Source organism: Betta splendens, chromosome 1 (genome assembly GCF_900634795.4).
Source record: "Betta splendens chromosome 1, fBetSpl5.4, whole genome shotgun sequence".
Taxonomy (NCBI): domain Eukaryota; kingdom Metazoa; phylum Chordata; class Actinopteri; order Anabantiformes; family Osphronemidae; genus Betta; species Betta splendens.
The window spans coordinates 17,841,074-17,848,969 of NC_040881.3; the positions used below are offsets into that span (position 1 = coordinate 17,841,074).

A 7,896-nucleotide genomic window follows, 5' to 3' on the forward strand; every position below is an offset into this window, starting at 1 on the left:
GAACCAAGGTCGCAGCTGTGAGAGTGCCTAATGCTAGCCACTAGACCACCAGGGACTGTTTATTCAGCCCAAAAACCTGCTTTTTAGGCAGTATTCCAGATATTTGGTCAATCAGGTCATTGGCTGCATGTCTATGTACTTTACCGGCTGTGCATTGGAATTCACAAGCCAGGACGCGGACAAGCACATGAACAGCCTGGGTGGCGCACCATGGTTGTCACTTTCTTGGGATATATCATTTACATGGCTAAAAACAACTCAAACTCTATGATGACAACATATTTGGTTCATGAGATATGGTACTCTATTAATGACTGATCTCTACACAAAGTGAATTAAAGCAATACCCAGCGTGTGGAGATCACTTTTGAAATAAAAGTAGTATAAGGATTTAATTAAGGCTCTGACAAATGTACTTATTGCTACACAGCAGTTGTGTATGTTAAAAAAAGCTATTCCTGACCGGGAATCGAACGCGGGCCTCGGCGGTGAAAGCGCCAAATACTAGCCACTAGACCACCAAGGACTGTTTTTTTAAGCCCAAAACCTGCCTTGTAGGCAGTTTGCCAGATATTTGGTCAATCAGGTCACTGGCTGCATGTCTATGTACTTTACCGGCTGTGCATTGGAATTCACAGGCCAGGATATAGACAAGCACATGAACAGCCTGGCTGGCGCACGATGTCTGTCACTTTCTTAGGAAATATCATTTACATAGCTAAAAACAACTCAAACTCTATGATGACAACATATTTGGTTAATGAGATATGGTACTCTATTAATGACTGATTTCTACAAAAAGTGAATTAAAGCAATGCGCAGCGAGTGGAGATCACTTCTGAAGTAAAGGTAGTACAAGCATTTAATTAAGGAAGTAACAAATGTATTTATTGCTACACAGCAGTTGTGTATGTGGCGAAATCAGTTCCCTGACCGGGAATCTAACCCAGGCCGCGGCGGTGAAAGCGCCAAATCCTAGCCACTAGACGACCAGGGACTGTTTTTTCAGCCCAAAAATCTGCCTTGTAGGCAATTTGCCAGATATTTGGTCAATCAGGTCACTGGCTGCATGTCTATGTACTTTACCGGCTGTGCATTGGAATTCACAAGCCAGGATGCGGACGAGCACATGAACAGCCAGGGTGGCGCACCATGTCTGTCATTTTCTTAGGATATATCATTTACATGGCTAAAAACAACTCAAACTCTATGATGACAACATATTTGGTTAATGAGATATGGTACTCTATTAATGACTGATCTCTACACAAAGTGAATTAAAGCAATGCCCAGCGTGTGGAGATCACTTCTGAAGTAAAAGTAGTACAAGCATTTAATTAGAGAGTAACAAATGTATTTATTGCTACACAGCAGTTGTGTATGTGACGAAATCAGTTTCCTGACCGGGAATCTAACCCACGCCGCGGCGAGAAAGCGCCGAATCCTAGCCACTAGACCACCAGGGATTGTTTTTCCAGGCCAAAAATCTGCCTTGTAGGCAGTTTGCCAGATATTTGGTCAATCAGGTCACTGGCTGCATGTCTATGTATTTTACCGGCTGTGCATTGGAATTCACAGGCCAGGATATAGACAAGCACATGAACAGCCTGGCTGACCCACCATGTCTGTCACTTTCTTAGGATATATCATTTACATGGCTAAAAACATGAAAAACAAAAACCTGTCTTGTAGGCAGTTTGCCAGATATTTGGTCAATCAGGTCACTGGCTGCATGTCTATGTACTTTACCGGCTGTGCATTGGAACTCACAGACCAGGATATAGACAAGCACATGAACAGCCTGGCTGGCGCACCACGTCTGTCACTTTCTTAGGATATATCATTTACATGGCTAAAAACTACTCAAACTCTATGATGACAACATATTTGGTTAATGAGATATGGTACTCTATTAATTACTGATCTCTACACAAAGTGAATTAAAGCAATACCCAGCGTGTGGAGATCACTTTTGAAATAAAAGTAGTATAAGGATTTAATTAATGCTCTGACAAATGTACTTATTGCTACACAGCAGTTGTGTACGTTAAAAAAAGGTATTCCTGACCGGGAATCGATCCCGGGCCGCAGCGGTGAGAGCGCCAAATACTAGCCACTAGACCACCAAGGACTGTTTTTTCAGCCCAAAACCTGCCTTGTAGGCCATATATTTGGTCAATCAGGTCACTGGCTGCATGTCTATGTACTTTACCGGCTGTGCATTGGAATTCACAGACCAGGATATAGACAAGCACATGAACAGCCTGGCTGGCGCACCATGTCTGTCACTTTCTTAGGATATATCATTTACATGGCTAAAAACAACTCAAACTCTATGATGACAACATATTTGGTTAATGAGATATGGTACTCTATTAATGACTGATTTCTACAAAAAGTGAATTAAGGCAATGCGCAGCGAGTGGAGATCACTTCTGAAGTAAAGGTAGTACAAGCATTTAATTAAGGAAGTAACAAATGTATTTATTGCTACACAGCAGTTGTGTATGTAAGAACTCAGTTCCCTGACCGGGAATAGAACCCAGGTCGCGGCGGTGAGAGCGCCGAATCCTAGCCACTAGACCACCAAGGACTGTTTTTTTAGCACAAAAACCTGCCTTGTACGCATTTTGCCAGATATTTGGTCAATCAGGTCACTGGCTGCATGTCTATGTACTTTTCCGGCTGTGCATTGGAATTCACAGGCCAGGATATAGACAAGCACATGAACAGCCTGGCTGGCCCACCATGTCTGTCACTTTCTTAGGATATATCATTTACATGGCTAAAAACAACTCAAACTCTATGATGACAACTTATTCGGTTCATGAGATATGGTACTCTATTAATGACTGATTTCTACAAAAAGTGAATTAAAGCAATGCGCAGCTTGTGGAGATCACTTCTGAAGTAAAAGTAGTATAAGGATTTAATTAAGGCTCTGACAAATGTACTTATTGTGAGTGGGGGCGCCGAATCCTAGCCACTAGACCACCAGGGACTGTTTTTCAGCCCAAAAACCTGCCTTGTAGGCAGTTTGCCAGATATTTGGTCAATCAGGTCACTGGCTGCATGTCTATGTACTTTACCGGCTGTGCATTGGAATTCACAGGCCAGGATATAGACAAGCACATGAACAGCCTGGCTGGCCCACCATGTCTGTCACTTTCTTAGGATATATCATTTACATGGCTAAAAACAACTCAAACTCTATGATGACAACATATTTGGTTAATGAGATATGGTACTCTATTAATGACTGATCTCAACACAAAGTGAATTAAAGCAATGCCCAGCGTGTGGAGATCACTTCTGAAGTAAAGGTAGTACAAGGATTGATTAAGGAAGCAACAAATGTATTTATTGCTAGACAGCAGTTGTGTATGTGAAGAAAGCTGTTCCCTGACCGGGAATCGAACCCGGGCCGCGGCAGTGAAAGTGCCGAATCCTAGCCACTAAACCACCAGGGACTGTTTTTCAGCCCAAAAATCTGCCTTGTAGGCAGTTTGCCAGATATTTGGTCAATCAGGTCACTGGCTGCATGTCTATGTACTTTACCGGCTGTGCATTGGAATTCACAGGCCAGCATATAGAAAAGCACATGAACAGCCTGGCTGGCCCACCATGTCTGTCACTTTCGTAGGATATATCATTTACATGGCTAAAAACAACTCAAACTCTATGATGACAACATATTTGGTTAATGAGATATGGTACTCTATTAATGACTGATCTCAACACAAAGTGAATTAAAGCAATGCCCAGCGTGTGGAGATCACTTCTGAAGTAAAAGTAGTACAAGCATTTAATTAAGGAAGTAACAAATATATTTATTGCTACACAGCAGTTGTGTTTGTGACGAAATCAGTTGCCTGACCGGGAATCGAACCCAGGCCACGGCGGTGAGAGCGCCGAATCCTAGCCACTAGACCATCAGGGACTGTTTTTTAGCACAAAATCCTGCCTTGTACGCAGTTTGCCAGATATTTGGTCAATCAGGTCACTGGTTGCATGTCTATGTACTTTACCGGCTGTTCATTGGAATTCACAGGCCAGGATATAGACAAGCACATGAACAGCCAGGCTGGCCCTCCATGTCTGTCACTTTCTTAGGATATATCATTTACATGGCTAAAAACTACTCAAACTCTATGATGACAACATATTTGGTTCATGAGATATGGTACTCTATTAATTACTGATCTCTACACAAAGTGAATTAAAGCAATACCCAGCGTGTGGAGATCACTTTTGAAATAAAAGTAGTATAAGGATTTAATTAAGGCTCTGACAAATGTACTTATTGCTACACAGCAGTTGTGTATGTTAAAAAAAAGGTATTCCTGACCGGGAATCGAACCCGGGCTGCGGCGGTGAGAGCTCCAAATACTAGCCACTAGACCACCAAGGACTGTTTTTTTAGCCCAAAACCTGCCTTGTAGGCCAGATATTTGGTCAATCAGGTCACTGGCTGCATGTCTATGTACTTTACCGGCTGTGCATTGGAATTCACAGGCCAGGATATAGAAAAGCACATGAACAGCCTGGCTGGCCCACCATGTCTGTCACTTTCTTAGGATATATCATTTACATGGCTAAAAACAACTCAAACTCTATGATGACAACATATTTGGTTCATGAGATATGGTACTCTATTAATGACTGATCTCTACACAAAGTGAATTAAAGCAATACCCAGCGTGTGGAGATCACTTTTAAAATAAAAGTAGTATAAGGATTTAATTAAGGCTCTGACAAATGTACTTATTGCTACACAGCAGTTGTGTACGTTAAAAAAAGGTATTCCTGACCGGGAATCGATCCCGGGCCGCAGCGGTGAGAGCGCCAAATACTAGCCACTAGACCACCAAGGACTGTTTTTTCAGCCCAAAACCTGCCTTGTAGGCCATATATTTGGTCAATCAGGTCACTGGCTGCATGTCTATGTACTTTACCGGCTGTGCATTGGAATTCACAGACCAGGATATAGACAAGCACATGAACAGCCTGGCTGGCGCACCATGTCTGTCACTTTCTTAGGATATATCATTTACATGGCTAAAAACAACTCAAACTCTATGATGACAACATATTTGGTTAATGAGATATGGTACTCTATTAATGACTGAACTCTACACAAAGTGAATTAAAGCAATGCGCAGCGAGCGGAGATCGCTTCTGAGGTAAAGGTAGTACAAGGATTTGATTGAGGAAGCAACAAATGTATTTATTGCTACACAGCAGTTGTGTATGTGAGGAACTCAGTTCCCTGACCGGGAATAGAACCCAGGTCGCGGCGGTGAGAGCGCCGAATCCTAGCCACTAGACCATCAGGGACTGTTTTTTAGCACAAAATCCTGCCTTGTACGCAGTTTGCCAGATATTTGGTCAATCAGGTCACTGGTTGCATGTCTATGTACTTTACCGGCTGTTCATTGGAATTCACAGGCCAGGATATAGACAAGCACATGAACAGCCAGGCTGGCCCTCCATGTCTGTCACTTTCTTAGGATATATCATTTACATGGCTAAAAACTACTCAAACTCTATGATGACAACATATTTGGTTCATGAGATATGGTACTCTATTAATTACTGATCTCTACACAAAGTGAATTAAAGCAATACCCAGCGTGTGGAGATCACTTTTGAAATAAAAGTAGTATAAGGATTTAATTAAGGCTCTGACAAATGTACTTATTGCTACACAGCAGTTGTGTATGTTAAAAAAAAGGTATTCCTGACCGGGAATCGAACCCGGGCTGCGGCGGTGAGAGCTCCAAATACTAGCCACTAGACCACCAAGGACTGTTTTTTTAGCCCAAAACCTGCCTTGTAGGCCAGATATTTGGTCAATCAGGTCACTGGCTGCATGTCTATGTACTTTACCGGCTGTGCATTGGAATTCACAGGCCAGGATATAGAAAAGCACATGAACAGCCTGGCTGGCCCACCATGTCTGTCACTTTCTTAGGATATATCATTTACATGGCTAAAAACAACTCAAACTCTATGATGACAACATATTTGGTTCATGAGATATGGTACTCTATTAATGACTGATCTCTACACAAAGTGAATTAAAGCAATACCCAGCGTGTGGAGATCACTTTTAAAATAAAAGTAGTATAAGGATTTAATTAAGGCTCTGACAAATGTACTTATTGCTACACAGCAGTTGTGTACGTTAAAAAAAGGTATTCCTGACCGGGAATCGATCCCGGGCCGCAGCGGTGAGAGCGCCAAATACTAGCCACTAGACCACCAAGGACTGTTTTTTCAGCCCAAAACCTGCCTTGTAGGCCATATATTTGGTCAATCAGGTCACTGGCTGCATGTCTATGTACTTTACCGGCTGTGCATTGGAATTCACAGACCAGGATATAGACAAGCACATGAACAGCCTGGCTGGCGCACCATGTCTGTCACTTTCTTAGGATATATCATTTACATGGCTAAAAACAACTCAAACTCTATGATGACAACATATTTGGTTAATGAGATATGGTACTCTATTAATGACTGAACTCTACACAAAGTGAATTAAAGCAATGCGCAGCGAGCGGAGATCGCTTCTGAGGTAAAGGTAGTACAAGGATTTGATTGAGGAAGCAACAAATGTATTTATTGCTACACAGCAGTTGTGTATGTGAGGAACTCAGTTCCCTGACCGGGAATCAAACCCGGGCCGCGGCGGTGAGAGCGCCGAATCCTTGCCACTAGACCACCAGGGACTGTTTCTTCAGCACAAAAACCTGCCTTGTAGGCAGTTTGCCAGATATTTGGTCAATCAGGTCACTGGCTGCATGTCTATGTACTTTACCGGCTGTGCATTGGAATTCACAGGCCAGGATATAGACAAGCACATGAACAGCCTGGGTGGCGCACCATGGTTGTCACTTTCTTAGGATATATCATTTACATGGCTAAAAACAACTCAAACTCTATGATGACAACATATTTTGTTAATGAGATATGGTACTCTATTAATGACTGATTTCTACAAAAAGTGAATTAAAGCAATGCGCAGCTTGTGGAGATCACTTCTGAAGTAAAAGTAGTATAAGGATTTAATTAAGGCTCTGACAAATGTACTTATTGTGAGTGGGGGCGCCGAATCCTAGCCACTAGACCACCAGGGACTGTTTTTCAGTCCAAAAACCTGCCTTGTAGGCAGTTTGCCAGATATTTGGTCAATCAGGTCACTGGCTGCATGTCTATGTACTTTACCGGCTGTGCATTGGAATTCACAAGCCAGGATGCGGACAAGCACATGAACAGCCAGGGTGGCGCACCATGTCTGTCACTTTCTTAGGATATATCATTTACATGGCTAAAAACAACTCAAACTCTATGATGACAACATATTTGGTTCATGAGATATGGTACTCTATTAATGACTGATCTCTACACAAAGTGAATTAAAGCAATGCCCAGCGTGTGGAGATCACTTTTGAAGTAAAAGTAGTACAAGGATTTAATTAAGGAAGTAACAAATGTACTTATTGCTACACAACAGTTGTGTATGTAAAGAAACCTGTTCCATGACCCGGGCCGCGGCGGTGAGAGCGCCGAATCCTAGCCACTAGACCACCAGGGACTGTTTTTTTAGCACAGGTTAAGATGTGGACAAGCACATGATGATGATGAGAACATATTTGGTTCTCATGGTGGCCATGGTTACTCGGCTGACGGAATTACACCAGAGGATGGCCCGGATTGAAGGACTGATAATTAACATCTCAGCTCGTTCGGATGATTTGCATCAGAGGATGACCCGGATTGAGGGACTGATCGGTACATCTCAGCTCGTTTGGATGCTCGGATTGCAGGACTGACTAATAGGATCTCAGCCCGTTCGGAGGAAGACAAGGGACTGAGGGATAACATCTGCAG

General features: G+C 42.7%; 3 non-coding genes across 3 annotated transcripts; all 3 read right to left on the reverse strand.

Annotated features, from left to right (window-relative positions):
- Positions 1-3,398: 3,398 nt before the first annotated feature.
- Positions 3,399-3,470, reverse strand: trnae-uuc (transfer RNA glutamic acid (anticodon UUC)). The gene has a single exon. It is a non-coding gene; the product is annotated as a tRNA-Glu (tRNA).
- Positions 3,471-3,868: 398 nt separating this feature from the next.
- On the reverse strand, positions 3,869-3,940 carry trnae-cuc (transfer RNA glutamic acid (anticodon CUC)). Its single transcript has one exon. It is a non-coding gene; the product is annotated as a tRNA-Glu (tRNA).
- Positions 3,941-6,662: 2,722 nt separating this feature from the next.
- Positions 6,663-6,734, reverse strand: trnae-cuc (transfer RNA glutamic acid (anticodon CUC)). Its single transcript has one exon. It is a non-coding gene; the product is annotated as a tRNA-Glu (tRNA).
- Between the last annotated feature and the right edge of the window lie 1,162 nt (positions 6,735-7,896).